Consider the following 23144-nt stretch of genomic DNA (forward strand, 5'->3'; position numbering starts at 1 on the left):
CTGAAAAGTCTGGACCTAATTCTATAATTTTGCTCCATTTCGACTTACAACTATTTTGGTGAACAGCTGGACTTGCTGACTAAATGCACCATAGAGTCTGACATGTAAAAAAACAGTAAGATCACGAAACCCGAGTGTTAGCGAATTCCAGCTTCAGACTACAATTACTGAAATAGCAATTGTCCTTTATCAGTGTGACTTTACCAAAATAAAGGCTGGGACATTCATTGTAAACAGTCTGACCACAGACACTGCAGACACACTCATGTCACAGAAACCACCCCTGTGTGGGGATACAAACAGAGTGGTATGGCAGCCTGTCTGCAATTTCGTTCGTTTCACTTGCATTGTCACTTTTGTCTCTCTTTAGAAACACGAACTGACTGAGCGGAATACCGTCTTTCTCAGCCGTAATCATACAGTTCTTTTATAGCACTATCACTGCTTTAAGTATTGGTCGAGTAATTCGGGAACGTGGTTTAGAAGCCGATGGCTCCCACCGTGTTCAAATTTTACCAAATGTCTGCAGAAATCATTAGCCAACATCGGGAAAAAGTGCTTCCAGACATTCCTGAGGAATTTCGGGGTTTGATAGGCCTTGAACTTCAGTGGAAGGAAGGGAAGCCCCGATGCAGGGGCTGCCTGACCCTCTTTAAAAAACTGTCACCAGAAATTCCAGCCGCAACACGACGTCATAGGACATGCCCAGTGATGGCCTGCAGCTATTGTGACGCAATAATGATACTGGCCCCAGGAACAAGAATGTGTATTCGGCATGGGTCACGTGATACAGAATCCAAAAACTAGTTTTCAGAACATCTGCTTCTCATTCTGTCTCCCAGGACCCGGGCGGGTCTCCACTGGCGGATAATTACACCATTCTGTTTTTAAATTTGGCTCGAACACCCTAGTGGCCAGGGACAAGCATTACCCTCCTCAACAAAGGGGACAGAGATCAGAACACCACCCTGAACTCCACAAGTGTGTAACCTCAACTTTCTACATTGGGCCAGTATATCATTGTGATGATATTTAGTTCACATCTTCAAATATTTGTTGGGGTAGCAGGTGAGGAGGGAAAGCTGCAAAAAATGCCACGCGGCAGCCTTTCCAGACAAGTTTTCAGGTTTTCATCTGGTGTGTGACATACACGTTCGAGATTGAAATCAAAAGATCTTCACTACTCTCGTGAAATATGTTGTTGCGAAGATGTATCGCTGTTGTGCAAATATTAACGTTGTCTAAATTCCAAAATTCTGCTTTTCGAACTGTGATTTCGCTCAGAATTACATAATTTCAAAAATCACCATGTTCAAACGTAAACACAGTGCCCAAAGAAAGAATTAGCCATCCCAATACTTCCCGATGCAGGGCTGCCTGACCCTCAGGGAGGTTTCTTTGATAAACTGTGTCCAAGCGTTCCGGCCGCACGTCATCGGACATGCACGACGATGGCATGCAGGTATTGTGACACAATAATGATGCAGGCCCCTGGAACATGAATATGAATTAGCCGTGGGTTACGTGGTAGTGAATCATTCAAACGAATGTTATTCCATGTCCAGGGATTTATTTGAGGGATGAGGTAAATGGGCAAGAGTTACACCTGGGGTTCACTCTTCCTTCACTCCCATCACCCGCCCATAGCCCAATGACACCTTGTCCTGCAAAGGCCGAAATTGGAACCCCTGCCCGTTCCCCCCACCCTCCTCAGTATTCAAGGGCCCGAACATACCTACGACGTGAAGCAACAGTTTACCTGCACATTCTACAGCCAAGACTACAGCATTCGCTGCTCACAATGTGGTCTCGTCAACATTGGAGAAACGAAGCGGGTGACTGCTTCGCAGAACATCGAGGTTCTGCCCGCAAAAAGGCCCTGAGCTTCCAGTTGCCTGCCACTTCAGCACACCACCCTGTTCCCTGTCCAGCATCTCTGTCTCAGGCTTGTTGCAGTGTTCCAGCAGAACAATTTTACACTTGGGGACACTATAGTCGTCCTCAATATTGAATTCAATAATTTTAGAGCCTGAACTTCCCCACATCTTAGCCCCCTACCACGCACACAAGGCCTTGTTGTCACGTAGTCTGCCAGTACACACCAACTATTCTTAGCCCTTAACAGTTTCCTTACACAGCTATTCACCCTCCCAGACAGATCGCTATCAACTCCTTTGTCTGTCCAATCATTCTTGTCTCACTTTGGGCTCTATCCCTATCTACCATTTACTCCGCCGCCTTCCTCCCACCCTCCCATCTGCATAGTAACCGACATTTTCCTAATCATCACCAGCTCTGTGGAAGGGTCACCGGATTCTTCTTCACAGAAGCTGCCAGACCTGCTGAGCTTTTCCAGCATCTACTGATTTTGTTTCTGAAATACAGCATCCGCAGTTTTTATTCAGAAAGAGTTGCAAATTGGTTCGAGAGACAGAGTGAGAGAGTGAGTGAGACAGAACAGCCATGAACCGTTGGCCTCCGTTCTCAATCATAACGTAAAATCATTGCAGTCCGATCACTTCCCTCAACCCTGCGTCGTGTTGGCTTGTGACGCAACGGGAGCGCGTCTACCTGCTGATTACAAGATTGCGCGTTCAAATCACATCAGGCTCAGTGGGGCGCAATTTCTGCTGCTTCAAATCAAGAAGTTAGATCTCACGCTGCTGGTGTCGAGGCTGTGTAAACATAACCTTTGGATAAATTGCCACCTTATGTTGGTCCAACTGTCAGTTCATTCAGAATCACAGAATGTGTCACAGCCCACCTTTGCTCTGCTGCTTCTCCAAAATGAGCAATGTACCTTTATTCGTATCGTAATCTTGCCTTCTCCCTGTATATCTCTGCATCGTTACTTTGACCATGACCACCCCGAAATCCTTTTTGTGTCCATTGAATCTGCCTCTCTGTCACTGTCAGGCAGCCTTTCCTGATCCCAACCACTCCCTTTGTGAAAACGTTCTACTTAATATCAGTTTTCCCCGTGTCTGCGTGGGTTTCCTCCGGGCGCTCCGGTTTCCTCCCACAGTCCAAAGATGTGCAGGTCAGGTGAATTGGCCATGCTAAATTGCCTGTAGTGTTAGGTAAGGGGTAAATGTAGGGGTATGGGTGGGTTGCGCTTTGGCGGGTCAGTCTGGACTTGTTGGGCTGAAGGGCCTGTTTCCACACTGTAATGTAATATAATCTAATCTTAATATCACTTTTCCTACTCTTCCCAATGACTTTTAGTCTCTGCCTATTCACTTTCGATCCTTTCAGGCGTGAGAGCATTTTCAACAAAGCGGGAATCATACGCCTAGACCAGCATACCATACACGGTGGGCCCTCTCACCTCCTGAAGCAGCTGGGACTTGCTCACTGTGGAGTACATTCTACATTCCTCCAAGAATTGCATGCAGCGAGAGTTTCTACAACATGTGCTTCTCATTCTGTCTCCCAGGACCCGGGCTATTTCCATTGGTGGATAATTACACCATTCTGTTTCTGAATTGTTCTCTCACACCCGAGCGGACAGGTACAAGCATTATCCTCCACAACAAAGGGAACAGAGAACAGGAAAGCACCACATGTGCGTCACCTCAACTTCCTATGTTGGGCCAGTATATCAGTGTGAGATATTTAGTTCGCATCTTCAAAGGCAAGACACAGAACATAGCACCAGTGTAGGGGAAAGCTGCTGAAGGAAACATCGAGAGGAGAGTCGAGGATGGCTTCGACCCATCGACTCCAAGATTAGTTGTGAATTTCACTGTTTGTTAATCTTCCCAGATGCACTCCGATGTCCAGCGATACACGAATTCAAACAGCAAAGGCGGGAACTGTGCAGGTTCTCTCTCCCTCTCTCTGTCTCCTGCACTGTCCTCACACTGTCCTTTGTCTGCTCTTCTCCCCATTAAAACAGCTGTTATTTTGTCTTTTTTTCCAAAAGTTCCAAAACAATGCAACAGCATATAAAACAGTAATTGCTGCTTCTGGAATGGGAGGAAATCGCCTCCAACACTTAAAATACCTCAAAAAAAGGAGCAGCTCTTATAGCCAGAAATTGTTCCCATCCTCCAACTTGGATTACCCAGAATCCGGTTCCCCATGGGAGACTGATTAGCAAGGTTAGGTCTCATGGAATACAGGGACAACTAGCCATTTGGTGCAGAACTGGCTCAAAGGTAGAAGACAGAGGGTGGTGGTGGAAGCTTTTTTTTTTCTCAGACTGGAGGCCTGTGACCAGTGGAGTGCCACAAGGATCGGTGCTGGGCCCTCTACTTTTTGTCATTTACAGAAATGATTTGGATGCGAGCATAAGAGGTACAGTTAGTAAGTTTATAGATGACATCAAAATTAGAGGTGTAGTGGACAGCAAAGAGGGTTACCTCAGATTACAACAGGATCAGGACCAGATGGACCAATGGGCTGAGGAGTGGCAGATGGAGTTTAATTCAGATAAATGCAAGGTGCTCCATTTTGGGAAAGCAAATCTCAGCAGGACTTATACACTAAATGGTAAGGTCCTCGGGAGTGTTGCTGAACAAAGAGACCTTGGAGTGCAGGTTCATAGCTCCTTGTAAGTGGAGTCACACGTAGATAGGATAGTGAAGAAGGCGTTTGGTATGCTTTCCTTTATTGGTCAGAGTACTGAGTACAGGAGTTGGGAGGTCATGTTGCGGCTGTACAGGCATTGGTTAGGCCACTGTTGGAATATTGTATGCAATTCTGGTCTCCTTCCTATCGGAAAGGTGTTGTGAAACATGAAAGGTTTCAGAAAAGATTTACAAGGATGTTGTCAGGGTTGGAGGATCTGAGCTACAGGGAGAGTCTGAACAGGCTGGGGCTGTTTTCCCTGGAGCGTCGGAGGCTGAGGGGTGACCTTATACATGTTTACAAAATTATGAAGGGCATAGATAGGATAAATAGACAAAGTATTTTCCCTGGGTTCGGGGAGTCCAAAACTAGAGGGCATAGGTTTAGGGTGAGAGGGGAATGACATAAAAGAGATCTAAGGGGTAACGTTTTCACGCAGGGGGTGGTACATGTGTGGAATGAGCTGCCAGAGGATGTGGTGGAGGCTGGTACAATTGCAAACTTTAAGAGGCATTTGGATGGGTATGTGAATAGGAAAGGTTTGGAGGGATTTGTGTCGGGTGCTGGCAGGTGGGACTAGATTGAGTTGGGATATCTGGTCGGCATGGACGGTTTGGACCGAAGGGTCTGTTACCATGCTGTACATCTCGATGACTCTATGACCTCTGGGTTATGGGCCCAGCACGCTCCCGCTATGCCACTCTGCTGTGCTGCATGGCAGTTTTTCCAGAGAAGTATTCAACTTTTCATCTGGACTGTGGCATGCACGTTCGAGATTGATGTCAAAAGATCTTCACTGCTGTCGGGTCATATGTTGTTGCACAGACATATCGATGTTGTGCAAACTTAACTTTGTCTAAATTCCCACATTCTGCTTTTCGAACTGTGATTTCGAAATTTAAGCAGAAGGAAGGGAAGTTTGCATCGAGGCCGTTTAATATGGAGAAGTGTTCCCCATGTAAACTGAGAATGGGTGGCCATCCCATGTTTCCCGATGCAGGGCTGCCTGACCCACAGGGAGGTTTCTTTGATAAACTGTCCCTTAGACTTCCAGCCGCATCGTGACGTCATTGCACACGAGAGTGGGAAGGCAGAATTGCGGGAGATGGATCGGACCCGGTTGAAACGAAGTGCAGACTGGGTGACTGCTTCACAGAGCATCCATATTCTGTTCGCCAGAAAGATGGACTGTTATTCCCAATCGGTGATAACAAGTCGACAACAATAACATCAGGCAGCACTTGCTTTGCAATATCGTGCTCATAGATCTCACTTCCAGTTGAGCAAAGATCACTCAACTCCGGATCTCTTTATGTTCCTGGTGCAAACATGGGGCAAACAGCTGAATACTTCTCTGGAAAAGCTGCCATGCAGCATAGCAGAGTGGCATAGCGGGAGCGTGTTGGGCTCATAACCCAGCAGTCGATGGGTCGAAGCCATCCGCGATGCTCCTCTCGATGTTTCCTTCAGCAGCTTTCCCCTACACTAGTGCTATGTTCTGTATCTTGCCTTTGAAGATGCGAACTAAATATCTCACACTGATATACTGGCCCAACATAGGAAGTTGAGGTGACGCACATGTGGTGCTCTCCTGTTATCTGTTCCCTTTGTTGAGGAGGATAATGCTTGTCCCTGTCCGCTCGGGTGTGAGAGAACAATTTAGAAACAGAATTGTGTAATTATCTGCCAGTGTAGATAGCCCAGCTCCTGGGAGACAGAATGAGAAGCAGATGTTCTGGAAACCGTTGCATCCTTACAATTATTGAAGGAATGTAGAATGTATTCCATAGTGACCAAGTCCCAGTTGCTTCGGGAGGTGAGAGGGCCCACGATGTATGGTGGAGTGGTCCAGGCGTATGATTCCCGCTTTGGTGAAAATGCTTCCACGCCTGAAAGGATTGAAAGCGAATAGGCAGAGACTGAAAGTCAGTAGGAAAAGTGATATTAAGAAGAACGTTTTCGCAGAGGGAGTGGTTGGGATCAGGAAAGGCTGCCTGACAGTGACAGAGAGGCAGATTCAATGGACACAGAAGGGATTTCGGGGTGGTCATTCTCAAAGGAACAAAGCAGAGACTGACAGGGAGAAGGCAAGCTTACGGTACGAAAAAAGACACTAACTTGCTCATTGCAAAGAAGCAGCAGAGCCAGGGTGGGCTGCGGCACATTCTGTTATTCTAAGCTGAAACAGCAGGAATGGAGCACCTATGCTGCACACTGAGGCTGACACCATTTGAACATTCAACTTTTTGGTTTGCAGTTAGACGCGCTCCCGTTGCGCCACAAGCCACAAGCCCTTACTACAATGATCGTACTACAATGATTTTACTTTATGATTAGAACGGAGGCCAACGGTTCATGGCTGTTCTTCTCACTTACTCTCTCACTCTGTCTCTCAAACCAATTTGCAAATCTTTCTGAATAAAAACTGCGGATGCTGTATTTCAGAAACAAAAACAGTCGTTGCTGGAAAAGCTCAGCAGATCTGGCAGCTTCTGTGAAGAAGAATCCGGTGACCCTTCCACAGAGCTGGTGATGAATAGGAAAATGTCGGTTAATAAGCAGATGGGAGGGTGGGAGGAAGGTGGGCGGAGTAAATGATAGATAGGGATAGAGCCCAAAGTGAGACAAGAATGGTTGGACAGACAAAGGAATTGATAACGAACTGTCTGGGAGGGTGAATAGCTGTTAAAGGAAACTGTTAGTGGCTAATAATATGTGATATGTAATGGCAGACTACGTGATAACAAGGCCTTGTGTGCGTGGTAGGGGGCTAAGATGTGGGGAAGTTCAGGCTTTAAAATTATTGAGTTCAATATTGAGGGGGACTGTAGGGCCCCCAAGTGCAAAATTGCTCTGCTGGAACACTGCAACAAGCCTGAGACAGTGATGGTGGACATGGAACAGGGTGGTGTGCTGAAGGAGCAGGCAACTGGAAGCTCAGGGTCGTTGTGTGGGCAGAACCTAGATGTTCTACGAAGCAGTCACCCAGTCTCCGCTTTGTTTCTCCAATGTTGACGAGACCACATTGTGAGCAGCGAATGCAGTAGTCTTGGCTGTGGAACGTGCAGGTAAACTGTTGCTTCACCTCGAAGGTATGTGCGGGCCCTTGAATACTGAGGAAGGTGGGGGAAACGGGCAGGTGTTACAATTTCGGCCGTTGCAGGGCAAAGTGCCATGGGGCTATGGGCGGGTGATGGGAGTGAAGGAAGAGTGAACCCCAGGTGTAACTCCTGCCCATTTACCTCATCCCTTAAATAAACCCTGGACATGGAATAACATTCGTTTGAATGATTCACTACCACGTGACCCACGGCTAATTCTTATTCATGTTCCCGGGGACTGCATCATTATTGTGTCACAAATAGCTGCATGCCATCCTCGTGCATACCCAATGACGTGCGGCTGGAATGCTTGGACACAGTTTATCAAAGAAACCTCCCTGAGGGTCAGGCAGCCCTGCATCGGGAAGCATTGGGATGGCTAATTCTTTCTGTGGGCACTGTGTTTCCGTTTGAACTTGGTGATTTTTGAAATTATGTAGTTCTGAGCGAAATCACACTTCGAAAAGCAGAATGTTGGAATTTAGACAACGTTTATATTTGCACAACAGCGATACATCTTTGCAACAGCATATTTCACGAGAGTAGTGAAGATCTTTTGACATCAATCTCGAACGTGCTTGTCAGACACCATATGAAAAGCTGAAAACTTGTCTGGAAAGGCTGTAGCGTAGCATAGCAAAGTAGTGTATCGGGACCGTTTTGGGCCCATAACCGGAGGCTGATGGGTAGAAGCCATCCTCTGCTATCCGTTCAGTGTCATCTTTTGCAGCTTTCCCTCCTCACCCGCTTCCCCAACAAATCTTTGAAGATGTGAACTAAATATCATCACAATGATACACTGGCCCAATGTAGAAAGTTGAGGTTACACACTTGTGGAGTTCAGGGTGGTGTTCTTCTGTTCTCTGTCCCCTTTGTTGAGGAGGGTAATGCTTGTCTCTGGCCACTAGGGTGTTCGAGCCAAATTTAAAAACAGAATGGTGTAATTATCCGCCAGTGGAGACCCGACCGGGTCCTGGGAGACAGAATGAGAAGCAGATGTTCTGAAAACTTGTTTTTTTGATTCAGCGCCACGTGACCCATGCCGAATTAATATTCATGTTGCTGGGGCCAGCATCATTATTGCGTCACAATAGCTGCAGGCCATCGCAGGGCCTGTCCTATGACGTCGTGTTGCGGCTGGAATTTCTGGTGACAGTTTTTTAAAGAGGGTCAGGCAGGCCCTGCATCGGGGCTTCCCTTCCTCCCACTTAAGTTCAAGACCTATCAAACCCCGAAATTCCTCAGGTATGTTTAAAAGCACTTTTTCCCGATGTTGGCGAATGATTTCTGCAGACATTTGGTAAAGTTTGAACACGGTGAGAGCCATCGGCTTCTAAACCACGTTCCCGAATTACTCGACCAATACTGAAAGCAGTGATAGTGCGATAAAAGCACCGTATGATTACGGCCGAGAAAGACTGTATTCCGCTCAGTCAGTTCGTGTTTCTAAAGCGAGACAAAAGTGACAATGCAAGTGAAACGAACGAAATTACAGACAGGCTGCCATACCACTCTGTTTGTATCCCCACACAGGGGTGGTTTCTGTGACATGGGTGTGTCTGCAGTGTCTGTGGTCAGACCGTTTACAATGAATGTCCCAACCTTTAGTTTGGTAAAGTCACACTGATGAAGGACAATTGCTATTTCAGTAATTGTCGTCTGAAACTGGAATTCGCTTACACTCGGGTTTCGTGATCTTACTGATTTTTTACATCTCAGACTCTTTCGTGCATTTAGTCAGCAAGTCCGGCTGTTCACCAAAATAGTTGTAAGTCGAAATGGAGCAAAATTGTAGAATTAGGGCCAGACTTTTCAGGGTACATGTTCAGAAGCACTTCTACACTTTGAGTTTGAAGATGTTTGGAAATATCGTACATAAATGGCAGTGGGTACAGGATCATTTGTCAGCTTTAAATCCGAAACAGATTTTTTTTGTTCAGGAAAGGTATTAAGGGACATGGGCCAAAGACAGATAAATGGAGTTAGGCCTCTGATCAGCCATGATTTCTTTGAACGTTGGAACACACTTGATTGGCTAAATGGCCTACTCATATTCCTATGTTCCTATAATCTTAACCGTTTCCTTGTTGCACATTTCCGGCCTGTTATTGGGGACACAATCTGCAAGAAAATATTCTCCAGTTATTTGTTCTTGAAATATCGAATACAGGCACACCCAGGCATCTTATACCAATATTCGGACAAACACAGTCACAGAACAGATAACTGATTGAATTCCTGCATTTGTATCTTTAGAAATGTAATGTTCTTGGTTTCCCGATAATGATTCGCCTTTCTCAGTCCCAGATGGAACGACACAAGAAAAAATAGAAAAGCAGTAATGTTCTGGTCCTATAATGTCCAATCTTCTGCTGCCAGTGAAAAGCAACAATGCAACTTAAGTCGGGGTCGACTGCAACCCGGTCCTAATCTCCCAATGAACCGAGCACAGGCTCCGCAAAACTGAGGGAGATTATGGCTTGATCACGAAACCTGCGAGCAGCGTTGGCAAAGGCCCAAGCGAGTCACCCATAAAAGTCAGTCATCTACTTTCTAAACGTGCTCAACTGCTTACTTCCTTTATTTTATTGACCTTTGCAAATCTGAAAGTGAGAATTGGGGATATGTGGTAGCGAATGGCTGTTTGTGTGTCAGATTTGCCTGTCAGTTTTGTTGATATTGAAGCGAATTTGCTTTCAAAAAAAGGCAAAAAAAAAGACAAAAAACTTTACATTTAAGAAGAAAAACTGAAGAAACTGGATGTTAGCGTTGACAAAGAAGCAAAAAGGAAGTGGAATCTTAATGATTTTCCTGAGTTTTGAGCAGAAAGCATCGGAGCTGTGGACTTCTGCTCATCAATGTATTTGTTTTCGTAAAGTTTAAAAAGTTATTTCGCCTTGATAAAAGAACTGGTCACACCCTGACTATATGTTCGAATACCTCAGGAGTAGAACAAAAGATTTTTATTCTGAGGTCGTGAGTTTGACACTCATATTGCACAATTTCCCGTGAAACTTTGCTTTTTTGTGCGGAACATTCGCTCTTTCTTCAACTGGCAATCTAATCATATTCAAACTGAGTTTTACTCCCGTTCGTTTTCTCCCTGTCCCCGTTGCTCGGTTATGAGGGAAAGCTGAGAGTGAACGGGAGACAAGTTTGTAGTTGTGGCTTAACGGTGGCACTTGAAAATTGACAGATTCTACTCATGCATCGAGGCCAATAAATGGCTCAATCACAGAATTAGAACGGTCAAGTGCTATGGGAATTAATACCAGTCCATATTAAAGGACACTGAAATGAGTAAGATGTGATTCATTTCGAGGAAAGAAATTAAGAAACTTCGTCACCCAGATTATCTCAGAGCAATCGTTGCGTATGGTACATTTTATGTTACTTTGAAAGCTCATGCAACCACTGGATTGTGACTTGATCTCGTACTCAGGCTTTACTAAGTGATTTTGATGCATTTTGTTACAGAGTTGCGACATAGGCTGGGGAGCAATTCCTGTACATGGAGATGAGGAGGGTCGAATCAACGAAACAAGAGGGCGATGCTGTAACGAGGACTGTTACCAAATGCATTTACCAATCTACGTACATCCTATCGATTGTATTAACATCACCAACACTTCTCATCAAATACCTCAAGAGACTTTCATCAAAATTTTCTGTGAACAGTTCTACATTAGCTTTGCTGAATGAACCCAAAATTTCTTGAAGTGGCTCCTTATTTTCGGCCCTGATTATGAATCACTCTTCACATGGGAATGGATCCTTCCCACCCGCTCTATCTCTCATCAATGTGTTTAGTTCAATTCGATCTCCCATCAGCCTCCTCTGTCCTGATCAAATCCAGGGAACCGGGTTGGGGCTGTGGCGCGAACAGAGACAAGCCCAGTACTCACAATTCCCTTTAGAACTATTCCATGAGATATTTTAGACCACAACTTTGGGCGTGCAGTTGTGGCCGAACACTTAAGGTGTTGGCGTAGAGATCCTTGGGGGCTCCCCTGCTCAGGGTGGGAACCTGCTGGCTATGCTTTCTTCGCTGGCGATTTTAAATGACTTCCTGTTGGTTGCATGATCGCTCAAACTTCACAAAACCCGTCTCAATAAAGACCCGTTTTCTCATGTCTGGGAATTGATTGCCATGCGGGAAACTCGGGTTCTGAACAACCAGATTCACAACGTCAGCTCTGTTTATCTTTCCACAGATGCTGCTCGACCTGTTGGCTTTCTGCAGTAGTCTCTGTGTTTATTAGGCACAAGTGCTGCTTTACATTCAAGAACTTCAATCCCTGTCCTCTGGTAACTGACTCTGGTCAGTGGCAATTGGTTCTTCTGATCATTAATCTGCCCATTCCCACCGCTTCTTCTCCCATCATGACCAACAGCCCCAGGAAATCTCCAGTTAACCATCTTTGCTCCAAAGCGAACATTCTCAACCTTGGGAATGTCTTCCCAAAATGGAAATTCCTCATTCCTAGACATGACGCAAGGCATACAATTGGGAAGAGATTTTGGCAAAATATTGTCAGTTAGGCAATGGAAAAATGTTCATGAAGCAAAACAGAAATCCCAGTCTCCAGCTTTGTGAACCTTTGGAAACACTTTGGGAAGCGGATTTAGAGGAGAATGAAAGATGACCGGTCCGATTGAGCAGAGACAGTCCAGACACCGTCCCCTTGTTGAAGAGGCCGGGAGGTTGACTCTATTGTTCTCGAGACATAAACTGATCTGAGACATTGAAAGACTTGTTGTTCCTACACATCAGGAATTCAAACCCCTTCTCGCCTCCAAGCCAATGAGAGAACTCGGGAACAGGCAAAACACTGAAAGGCTGGAAGGGCGCCGGCCCCGGAGTAAGAAAGCTAGTTCCTCGTGACATGGATGTGTCTGCAGACTGTCCCCGGCATCTCCACAAGAGATCTCCCAGGCTTGATTATGGAAAAGTAAAACTGATAGACGACAATTGTAATTCTGGACGGGGAGTCTGAATTATAAAATCACTAAGCGATGGTGGAGGCTCCGGCCGCGCCTGTCTCTGTGGCGCAATTGGTCAGCGCGTTCGGCTGTTAACCGAAAGGTTGGTGGTTCGAGCCCACCCAGGGGCGCTGTGTTGGCTGCCCTTCTTTGACTTCGAAACTGTGCGCTTTTAATGGGGTCAGGAAAATGTTCCCCAAACGGAATTCTTCTCCACAAAGTGGTTTCGGAATTGAATTAATGTCTCACGTAAGGGACTGCGTATGCTGAGAAGACCAGAACAAAAGAGAAACTCGGCAGGTTTGACAGTACCTGTCGGTGAAAACAGAATTTTGAAATGTTGCCTCTGATTCTCTTTCCACAGATGTTGCCTGACCTGCTGAGTTCCTCCTGCAATTTCTAACTGAAAGTTCATTTCATCTTTTGGGGTGAAACACCGAAATATCTGCAAACACCATGTGCCGATATTTAACCCTTTCGAATCACTGTGAAGTGCTTGGATTCAAACAAACTCTGCGATGATTCACTCTTTCTCAGCTCCACAGGCAGACAGACCTGGGAAGTCAAGCTGTCAGTGTGGTTCTGTATTCATGGGCCGAGTGGTTTATGCGATGGACTTGAAATCCATTGCGGTTTCCCCACGCAGGAGTGAACCCTGCCGAGTACAAAATGAGAAATGTCGTCGAAAAGAAAGGGAGCTTGCTCCCCGGCTTCTTCTTTAAGATTCAAATCAGTGGAGGGGGAAAACTATTTCACTCAAATTGGGACTGGTGGGAATCTGCAACCCACTGCCTGTTCGGGTGGAACAAGCAGACACCCGCAGAGCTTCTTTTGAGGCTATGAGCAAAGTGTTTGGAAATGAGACTAGAAGAGTGAGGGGCTTGAAATCGTGATCGAAATGAAGCAGGCACCTGAGGACAAGGGTGTTTCCTTTGCCAGTGAAAGATACTGCTTCACAAAGTTGGGCCTGTGGAAGGGAATCAGTGACGGTGATTATCTTTGGTTGTTCACATTGTGAATGTTCGCATTGCTGCGCATGTCCGTGTTAACGTCAGAACTCTGCAGCATGGTGGCGTTAGATACGCACAGGCCCGGGGCGGAATGGAAGATGCATCTGACTCCACCTACCTGTTTGAAATGCAGCTCACAACTTCTTCACACACCCCAATTAATCTTTCTCATTGTCCTGAAGCCGGCACACGGTTTGAATTCCCGATCTGCGGGAATGAGAATCCTTTCACTGTCTCGCGTCAGTAAATGTTCCTCAGAACATCTGAGTCAACTCACAGCGCAGTCAGATGAGGGGAAGCTGAAATAGCCCCACATGCTGCTAAAGGGCACATTTTATTCTCCCCAACTCAACGCCTCAACCACTGCGGCTCCTGGGAGTGGAAAAGAAACAATCACCAAAACCCAGTCTAAGCTCTGTGAATCTTCAGAAAATCAGCAAACGTTCTTCCCTTCGGATTTTCTATCCTGGGGTGAGAGGGATGTGTTTTGTCACTCTTTTGAAGGACATCGCAAGTGGATGTTTTGCAACAAAAGCACCACAATGCAATCTGATTAATCAGGACCTGGATGTTTTCGGTCTTTGAATGTAAGTGTTGTGCTCCAGAACTTTGCTGTTCACAGTTTATAATACTTATCTTCCCAGTCCCCTGTATCACTTGTCGAAAATGTTTAATTTGTGTCTTGTAATCCTTTCACTGTCTGCTAATGAGGATAGCGTTTCTGTGTTTTACCGAAATTATCTTGACCTTGCATACCTCAAGCCTCAAGCTAATTTCACGAGAAACCTTCTCCAGTTCAAAAGCCAACTGTTAATGATGGCTCTGTTTCTTGTCACGTGTCCAATGTCAGATCGATGTTGTTAATGTCCCTTATACTCCTTCAGATCCAGGTTTCGCTCACAGGGCTAGAACAGAACTGTCACCAAATACATTGACCAATCTACGTTCATCCTATCGATTGTATTCGCATCATCAACGCTTCTCATCAAAATAACTCGAGAGACTTTCATCACAATTTTCTGTGAACAGTTCTACATTAGCTTTGCTGAATGAACCCCAAATTTCTTGAAGTGGCTCCTTATTTTCGGCCCTGATTATTAATCTCTCTACGCATGGGAATGGATCCTTCCCACCCGCTCTATCTCTCATCAATGTGTGTAGTTCAATTCGATCTCCCATCAGCCTCCTCTGTCCTGATCAAATCCAGGGGAACAGGAAACGTTGGGGCTATGGCGCGGACAGGACAAGCCCAATACTCACCTTTCCTGTGAGAACTATTCCATGAGAAAGTTTAGACCTCAACTTTGGGCGTGTAGTTGTGGCCGAACACTTAAGGTGTTGGCGTAGAGATCATTTGGGGCTGCCCCGCCCAGGGTGGTAACCTGCTGGCTATGCTTTCTTCGCTGGCGATTTTAAATGACTTCCTGTTGGTTGCATTATCGCTCAAACTTCACAAAATCCGTCTCAATAAAGACCCGTTTTCTCATGTCTGGGAATTGATTGCCATGCAGGAAACTCGGGTTCTGAACAAACAACCTATCAGACTCACAACTTCAGCTCTGTTTACCTTTCCACAGATGCTGCTCGACCTGTTGGCTTTCTGCAGTATTCTCTATGTTTATTAGGCACAAGTGCTGCTTTTCATTCAAGAACTTCAATCCCTGTCCTCTGGTAACTGACTCTGGTCAGTGGCAATTGGTTCTTCTGATCATTAATCTGCCCATTCCCACCGCTTCTTCTCCCATCAATACCAACAGCCCCAGGAAATCTCCAGTTATCCTTGTTTGCTCCAAAGCGAACATTCTCAACCTTGGGAATGTCTCCCCAAAATGGAAATTCCTCATCCCTGGACATGAGGCAAGGCGTACAATTGGGAAGAGATTTTGGCAAAATATTGTCAGTTAGGAAATGGAAAAATGTTCAAATGTTCATGAAGCAAAATTGAAATCCCAGTCTCCAGCTTTGTGAACCTTTAGAAACACTTTAGGAAGCGGATTTGGAGGAGAATGAAAGATGACCTGTCCGACAGTCCAGTCACCGTCCCCTTGTTGAAGAGGCCGGAAGGTTGATTCTGATGTTCTCGGCACACGAACTGATTTGAGACATTGAAAGAATTGTCGTTCCTGCACATCAGGAATTCAAACCCCTTCTCGCCTCCGAGCCAATGAGAGAACTCGGGAACAGGCAAAACACTGAAAGGCGGGAAGGGCGACGGCCCCGGAGTAAGAAAGCTAGTTCCTCGTGACATGGATGTGTCTGCAGACTGTCCCCGGTATCTCCGAATGCATCTCGCAGGCTTGATTCTGGAAAAGTTAAACTGTTAGACGACAATTGTAATTCTAGGCGGGGAGGCTGAATTATAAAATCACTAAGTGATGGTGCCGCATTGTTTGCGCCTGTCTCTGTGGCGCAATTGGTCAGTGCGTTCGGCTGTTACCCGAAAGGTTGGTGGTTCGAGCCCACCCAGGGGCGGTGTGTTCGCTGCTCTCCTTTGGCTTCAAAGCTGTGCGCTTTTAATGGAGTCAGGAGAATGCTCCCCAAACGGAAATCTTTCCCACACAGGGGTTGCGAATTGACTTCGTGTCGAACCTAAGGGACTGCGTATGCTGAGAAGACGAGACCCAAACAGAAAATCAACAGGTTTGACAGTACCTGTCGGAGCAAACAAAACTCTGAAATGTTGCCTCTGATTCTCTTTCCACAGATGTTGCCTGCCCTGCTGAGTTCCTCCTGCAATTTCTCACTGAAAGTTCATTTCATCTTTTCGGTAGAAACACCGAAATATCTGCAAACACCATGTGCCGATATTTAACCATTTCGAATCACTGTGAAGTGATTGGATTCAAACAAACTCTGCGATGATTCACTCTTTCTCAGCTCCACAGGCAGACAGACAAGGGAAGGAAGCTGTCAGTGTGGTTCTGAATCGTGGGCCGAGTGGTTGATGCGATAGACTTGAAATCCATTGCGGCTTCCCCACGCAGGTGTGAACCCTGCCGAGTACAAAATGAGAAGTGTCGTCGAAAAGACAGGGAGTTTGCTCCCCGGCTTCTTCTTTAAGAATCAAATCAGTGGAGGGGGAAAAACATTTCACTCAAATTGGGACCGGTGGGAATCTGCAACCCACTGCCTGTTCGGGTGGAACAAGCAGATACCATCAGAGCTTCTTTGGAGGCTATGAGCAAAGTGTTTGGAAATGAGACTAGAAGAGTGAGGGGCTTGAAATCGTGATCGAAATGAAGCAGGCACCTGTGGACAAAGGCGTTTCCTTTGCCAGTGAACGATACTGCTTCACAAAGTTGGGCCTGTGGAAGGGAATCAGTGACGGTGATTATCTTTGGTTGTTCACCTTGTGAATGTTCCCATTGCTGCGCATGTCCGTGTTGGCGTCAGAACTCTGCAGCATGGTGGCGTTAGATGCGCACAGGGCCTGGCGCACCAAACTCACCTACCTATTTGAAATGCAGCTCAAAGCTTGTTCACACACCCCAATTAATCTTTCTCATTGTCCTGAAGCCGGCATACGGTTTGAATTCCCGATCTGCGGGAATGAGAATCCTTACACTGTCTCGCGTCAGTAAATGTCACTGAGAACATCTGAGTCAACTCACAGCGCAGTCATATGAGGGGAAGCTGAAATAGCCCCACACGCTGCTCACGGGCACATTTTATTCTCCCCAACTCAACGCCTCAACCACTGCGGCTCCAGGGAGTGGAAAAGAAACAATCACCAAAACCCAGTCTAAGCTCTGTGAATCTTCAGAAAATCAGCAAAGGTTCATCCCTTCGGATTTTCTATCGTGGGCTGACAGGGATGGGTTTTGTCACTCTTTTGTAGGACATTGCAAGTGGATGTTTTGCAGAAAAGCACCACAATGCCATCAGATTAATCAGGACCTGGATGTTAACGGTCTTTGAATTTAAGTGTTGTGCTGCAGAACTTTGTTGTTGCCAGTTCCTAATACTTATCTTCCCAGTTCCCTGTATTACTTGCCGAAAATGTTTAATTTGTGTCTTGTAATCCTTTCACTGTCTGCTAATGAGGATAGTGTTTCCGTGTTTTACCTAAATTATCTTGACCTTGCATACCGCAAGCCTCAGGCTAATTTCACGAGAAACCCTCTCCAGTTCAAAAGCCAACTGTTAATGATGGCTCTGTTCCTTGTCACGTGTCCAGTTTCAGATCGATGTTTTTAATGTCCCTTATACTCCTTCAGATCCAGGTTTCGCTCACAGGGCTAGAACAGAACTGTCACCAAATACATTGACCAATCTACGTTCATCCTATCGATTGTATTTGCATCATCAACGCTTCTCATCAAAATAACTCGAGAGACTTTCATCACAATTTTCTGTGAACAGTTCTACATTAGCTTTGCTGAATGAACCCCAAATTTCTTGAAGTGGCTCCTTATTTTCGGCCCTGATTATTAATCTCTCTACGCATGGGAATGGATCCTTCCCACCCGCTCTATCTCTCATCAATGTGTGTAGTTCAATTCGATCTCCCATCAGCCTCCTCTGTCCTGATCAAATCCAGGGGAACAGGAAACGTTGGGGCTATGGCGCGGACAGGACAAGCCCAATACTCACCTTTCCTGTGAGAACTATTCCATGAGAAAGTTTAGACCTCAACTTTGGGCGTGTAGTTGTGGCCGAACACTTAAGGTGTTGGCGTAGAGATCATTTGGGGCTCCCCGCCCAGGGTGGTAACCTGCTGGCTATGCTTTCTTCGCTGGCGATTTTAAATGACTTCCTGTTGGTTGCATTATCGCTCAAACTTCACAAAACCCGTCTCAATAAAGACCCGTTTTCTCATGTCTGGGAATTGATTGCCATGCAGGAAACTCGGGTTCTGAACAAACAACGTATCAGACTCACAACGTCAGCTCTGTTTCCCTTTCCACAGATGCTGCTCGACCTGTTGGCTTTCTGCAGTATTCTCTGTGTTTATTCGGCACAAGTGCTGCTTTTCATTCAAGAACTTCAATCCCTGTCCTCTGGTAACTGACTCTGGTCTGTGGCAATTGGTTCTTCTGATCATTAATCTGCCCATTCCCACCGCTTCTTCTCCCATCATTACCAACAGCCCCAGGAAATCTCCAGTTATCCTTGTTTGCTCCAAAGCGAACATTCTCAACCTTGGGAATGTCTCCCTAAAATGGAAATTCCTCATCCCTGGACATGAGACAAGGCGTACAATTGGGAAGAGATTTTGGCAAAATATTGTCAGTTAGAAAATGGAAAAATGTTCAAATGTTCATGAAGCAAAACAGAAATCCCAGTCTCCAGCTTTGTGAACCTTTAGAAACACTTTGGGAAGCGGAATTGGAGGAGAATGAAAGATGACCTGTCCAACAGTCCAGACACCGTCCCCTTGTTGAAGAGACCGGGAGGTTGATTCTGATGTTCTCGGCACACGAACTGATCTGAGACATTGAAAGAATTGTCGTTCCTGCACATCAGGAATTCAAACCCCTTCTCGCCTCCGAGCCAAGGAGAGAACTCGGGAACAGGCAAAACACTGAAAGGCTGGAAGGGCGACGGCCCCGGAGTAAGAAAGCTAGTTCCTCGTGACATGGATGTGTCTGCAGACAGCCCCCGGTATCTCCAGAATGCATCTCCCTGGCTTGATTATGGAAAAGTTAATCTGATAGACGACAATTGTAATTCTAGGCGGGGAGACTGAATTATAAAATCACTAAGCGATGGTGCCGCCCTGTCTGCGCCTGTCTCTGTGGCGCTATTGGTCAGCGCGTTCGGCTGTTAACCGAAAGGGTGGTGGCTCGAGCCCGCCCAGGGGCGGGGCATTCGCTGCTGTCCTTTGGCTTCGAAGCTGTGCGCTTTTACTGGGGTCAGGAAAATGTTCCCCAAACGGAAATCTTCTCCACACAGGGGTTGCGAATTAACTTAATGTCTAACCTCAGGGACTGCGAATGCTGAGAAGACGAGACCCAAAGAGAAAATCAACTGGTTTGACAGTACCTGTCGGAGCAAACAAAATTCTGAAATGTTGCCTCTGATTCTCTTTCCACAGATGTTGCCTGCCCTGAGGAGTTCCTCCTGCAATTTCTCACTGAAAGTGAACACGATCTCCAACCATTCCATTTCTCTGTTTTCTGCCTCATTCGTACTCCAGGCAGCCCACGCTCGTTTCACAAAGGTGCTTTTTGAGAAAGTTAATCAGGCAGTTTTGCACAAGTCAAGTTAAAAAAAAAAGCCGGCTCGTGCGGGATTTGAACCCAGGACCACTCGCAAGTCGGCAAAGTAATAGATCCTAAGTGAGAATCATACGGCTAGACCAACGAGCCAGAAAGCCCGCGCGCAGGTTATGCTCCACACCTCTTGAGCGACCTGTGACATGCTTAGTATGAAATACATTTGAGATTTCTCTCAGAATTGCAAGCTGCAAAGACTTTCCCGAACAGCTGCTTCTCATCCAGTCTCCCTGCTGCTATTTCATTCCACTGCATTCGCTGCTCACAGTGTCGTTTCCCCAACGTAGCATGAAGCATTAACTGGGTGACTGCTTCGCAGAACATCCCGCTTCTGCCCGCAGAAACTAAAGGCCCTGACCTTGCGGTTGCCTGCCACTTTAACACATCACCCTGTTCCCTGGCCAACATACCTGTCTCCGGCTTGCAGCAGTGTTCTAGCTCCAGATGAAAGAACAACATCTCATTTTCCACTTGGAGACCTTACAGCCCTCCGGTCTTCAATATCGAGTTCTATAACTATAGGGCCTGAACTCCCCCATGTCCTTGACCCCTACCACACGAAAGACTCCTGTTTATCACCTCGTCTGCTATGACACACGACGTATTGTTAGCCACTAACAGTCTCCATTAACAGTTATTCGCCCTCTCACGAGGATCGTTATTCACTCCTACGTCCTTCATATTGTTCTTTCTCTGAGCAGGCGGCAAACACAGCAATGAACATTGGAGACTCTGAGCCAGCTGAAACTTGCTCAGTGTGAAGTACATTCCACTTTGGCTGCACGAATTGCAAGCAGCAAATCGTTTCCAGAACATCTGCTTGTCATTCTGTCCCCAGGGGGCTGATATTTGTCTCATCCCCAGGAACTGGACTATCTCCACTGGCGGACAATTAAACCATTTTATTTCTACTTGCACGTTGTTCTGGGTGGAGAGGGGGTGGGGGAAAGTAGGGTTTGGGGAGGGCAAGAGTCCATTCGCTCTTCTGCTCTCTCTCCCTCTTTCTCTCTCTCTCTGAAACTCTTGGGGTGAGAGGTGTCAGTTACATTAATGCGGGGAACATGAACAACTCTCTCCACTGGCATATAATTCTACTATTTTGTTTTGAAACTTTTCTCTGACACTCGAGCGGCCCGTGACAAGCATTGCCCTCCTCAACATCGGATACAGGGAACAGGAGAAGACCACGCATGTGAAAGAGGGAATTCTCATCCATTGTTTCTGGTTGCACAAATAGGAAAATAATGTTTCTGACGGAAGCTTACAATCCTGGTGACTTTTGTGAGAAATGCCAAGAGGTTTCTGGACATTGTCAGGGTTTGGTTACCAACTGAGGTTTCCAGGGTCTGAGCCACACAACAGGTGGCAGGATGGAGAAGGGAATGTGGACTTGGGTTACATCCCTATGATAGAGTCATAGAGCTCGACAACACAGAAACAGACCTTTCAATTCCAATATGTCCATGCCGATCAGATAACCCAAATTGGTCAGGCCGCTTGTGGAATACTGTGTTCAGTTCGGCTCTCCCTGATTTAGGAAGGGTATTAAACTTAAAACGACTCAGAAAAGATTCACAAGGATCTTGTCAGGGTTGGAGTGTTTGAGTTATGGAGAGAGGCGGAATGGGCTGGGGCTGCTTTTCTGGAGTATCAGAAGCTGAAGGGTGACCTAATAGAGGTTTATAAAATCATGAGTGCCATTGGTAGGGTAATTAGACAAGGTATTTTCCCAGAGTGGGGTGTCCAAAACTGTCCAAGGGCAGCAGTTTCAGGTGAGAGGGAAAAGATTTAAAAGGGGCATAAAGAGGTAACCTTTTCACACAGAGGGTGGTGTGTGCTGCCAGCGGATTTGCTAAACGCAAGTAAAATAACTACACTTAAAAGACGTCTGCATGGGGACATTCATAGGAAGGGTTTAGAGGGATATGGGTCAAATGCTGGCAAATGGGACTAGATTTGTCCAGGATAGCTGCTGGGCATGAATGTGTTGGACTGAATGTGTTGGACTATTTCCGTGCTGTACATCGTTGTGACTCTCCGTCCAATACTCACTTACTGTCCCCTTCAATAACAGTATAATTGGAAGTATATTGACATATCTAAAACACAATATTACAACAAATAATTATTATCTAATCTTAGAGAACCACGAATAGTGCATTAAATGCTTCAGTAACACCAGACAGATTTGTGTCCCTTTTTAAGTTCCAATACTGATAAGTGCCATGAGGATCTGAAAGCCTGGAGAGAGAGAATGTGAAATTCCTACCCTTGGATTCACAGCCTCGGCCTCCAGTTGCTACAAGTGAACAGTGGTTTTTCGCCACCCCCACCCCACCCCCCGCCACCTTTCTTTCTCTCCCAGGATGAGGAATGGGAAAGGAGAAACGTTGTTTTTCTCCCCGATATCACGCAGAGGTACAGAGTTTCACTCTGAAACTGATAGGGCTGCTTCTGCGTTGTGACGTACAGAATCATGGCAGAGAATTCTTGGAGGAGCCAATCAGAGCCGCAGTTTTGAGAGTGTGGTGCTGATAAAGCACAGCACGTCATGCAGCATCCGACGAGCAGGAGAATTGGCGTTTCAGGAATGAGGCTTGTGAGTCAAGGGGGTAGAGAAATAAATGAGAGGGGGGTAGAGATGGGGGTGGGTGGGGGAAGGTGGCTGAGAGTGTGACAGGTAGTGAAGATGGGGTAATGGCGATAGGTCAGAGAGGCGTTTGGAGCGGATAAGTGGGAAGGAAGATGGGCAGGTCATGAGGGCGGTGCTGAGTTAGAAGGTTGGGTCTGGGATAAAGTGGGGGGAGGGCAAATGAAGAAACTGGTGAAATCCACACCAATCCCGTCTGGTTGAAGGGTCCCAAGGTGGAAGATGAGGCGTTCTTCCTCCAGGCGTTGGGTGGTTAGGTTTTGACGATTGAGGAGTCCCAGGACCTGCATGTCCTTGGCGAAAGGGGAGGAGGAGTTAAAGCATTCAGGCACTGGGCAGTGGGGTTGCTTTGTGCATCTGTCCTGAATATGTTCTCTGAAGTGTTCTGCAAGTAGTTGTCCTGTCTCCCCAAGGTAGTGGAGACCGCATCAGCAGCAATGGATACAGTAAATGATGTGTGGGGAAGTGCAGGTGAATCTATGATGGACGTAGAAGGCTCCTTTCGAGCATTGGACAGAGGTAAAAGGGGAGCTGTGGGCGCAGGTTTTCCAATTCTTGCAGTGGTGAGGGAAGGTGCCAAGATTGGAGAGTGGGTTGGGTTGGGAAGCGG

General features: G+C 46.3%; 2 non-coding genes across 2 annotated transcripts; both read left to right on the forward strand.

The window, feature by feature from the left end:
* The first annotated feature begins 12713 nt into the window (after window positions 1-12713).
* trnan-guu (transfer RNA asparagine (anticodon GUU)) lies at window positions 12714-12787 on the forward strand. Its single transcript has one exon. It is a non-coding gene; the product is annotated as a tRNA-Asn (tRNA).
* Window positions 12788-16064: 3277 nt separating this feature from the next.
* Window positions 16065-16138, forward strand: trnan-guu (transfer RNA asparagine (anticodon GUU)). The gene has a single exon. It is a non-coding gene; the product is annotated as a tRNA-Asn (tRNA).
* The last annotated feature ends 7006 nt before the right edge of the window (window positions 16139-23144 follow it).

This window comes from Chiloscyllium punctatum, chromosome 36, assembly GCF_047496795.1.
Source record: "Chiloscyllium punctatum isolate Juve2018m chromosome 36, sChiPun1.3, whole genome shotgun sequence".
Classification (NCBI taxonomy): Eukaryota; Metazoa; Chordata; class Chondrichthyes; order Orectolobiformes; family Hemiscylliidae; genus Chiloscyllium; species Chiloscyllium punctatum.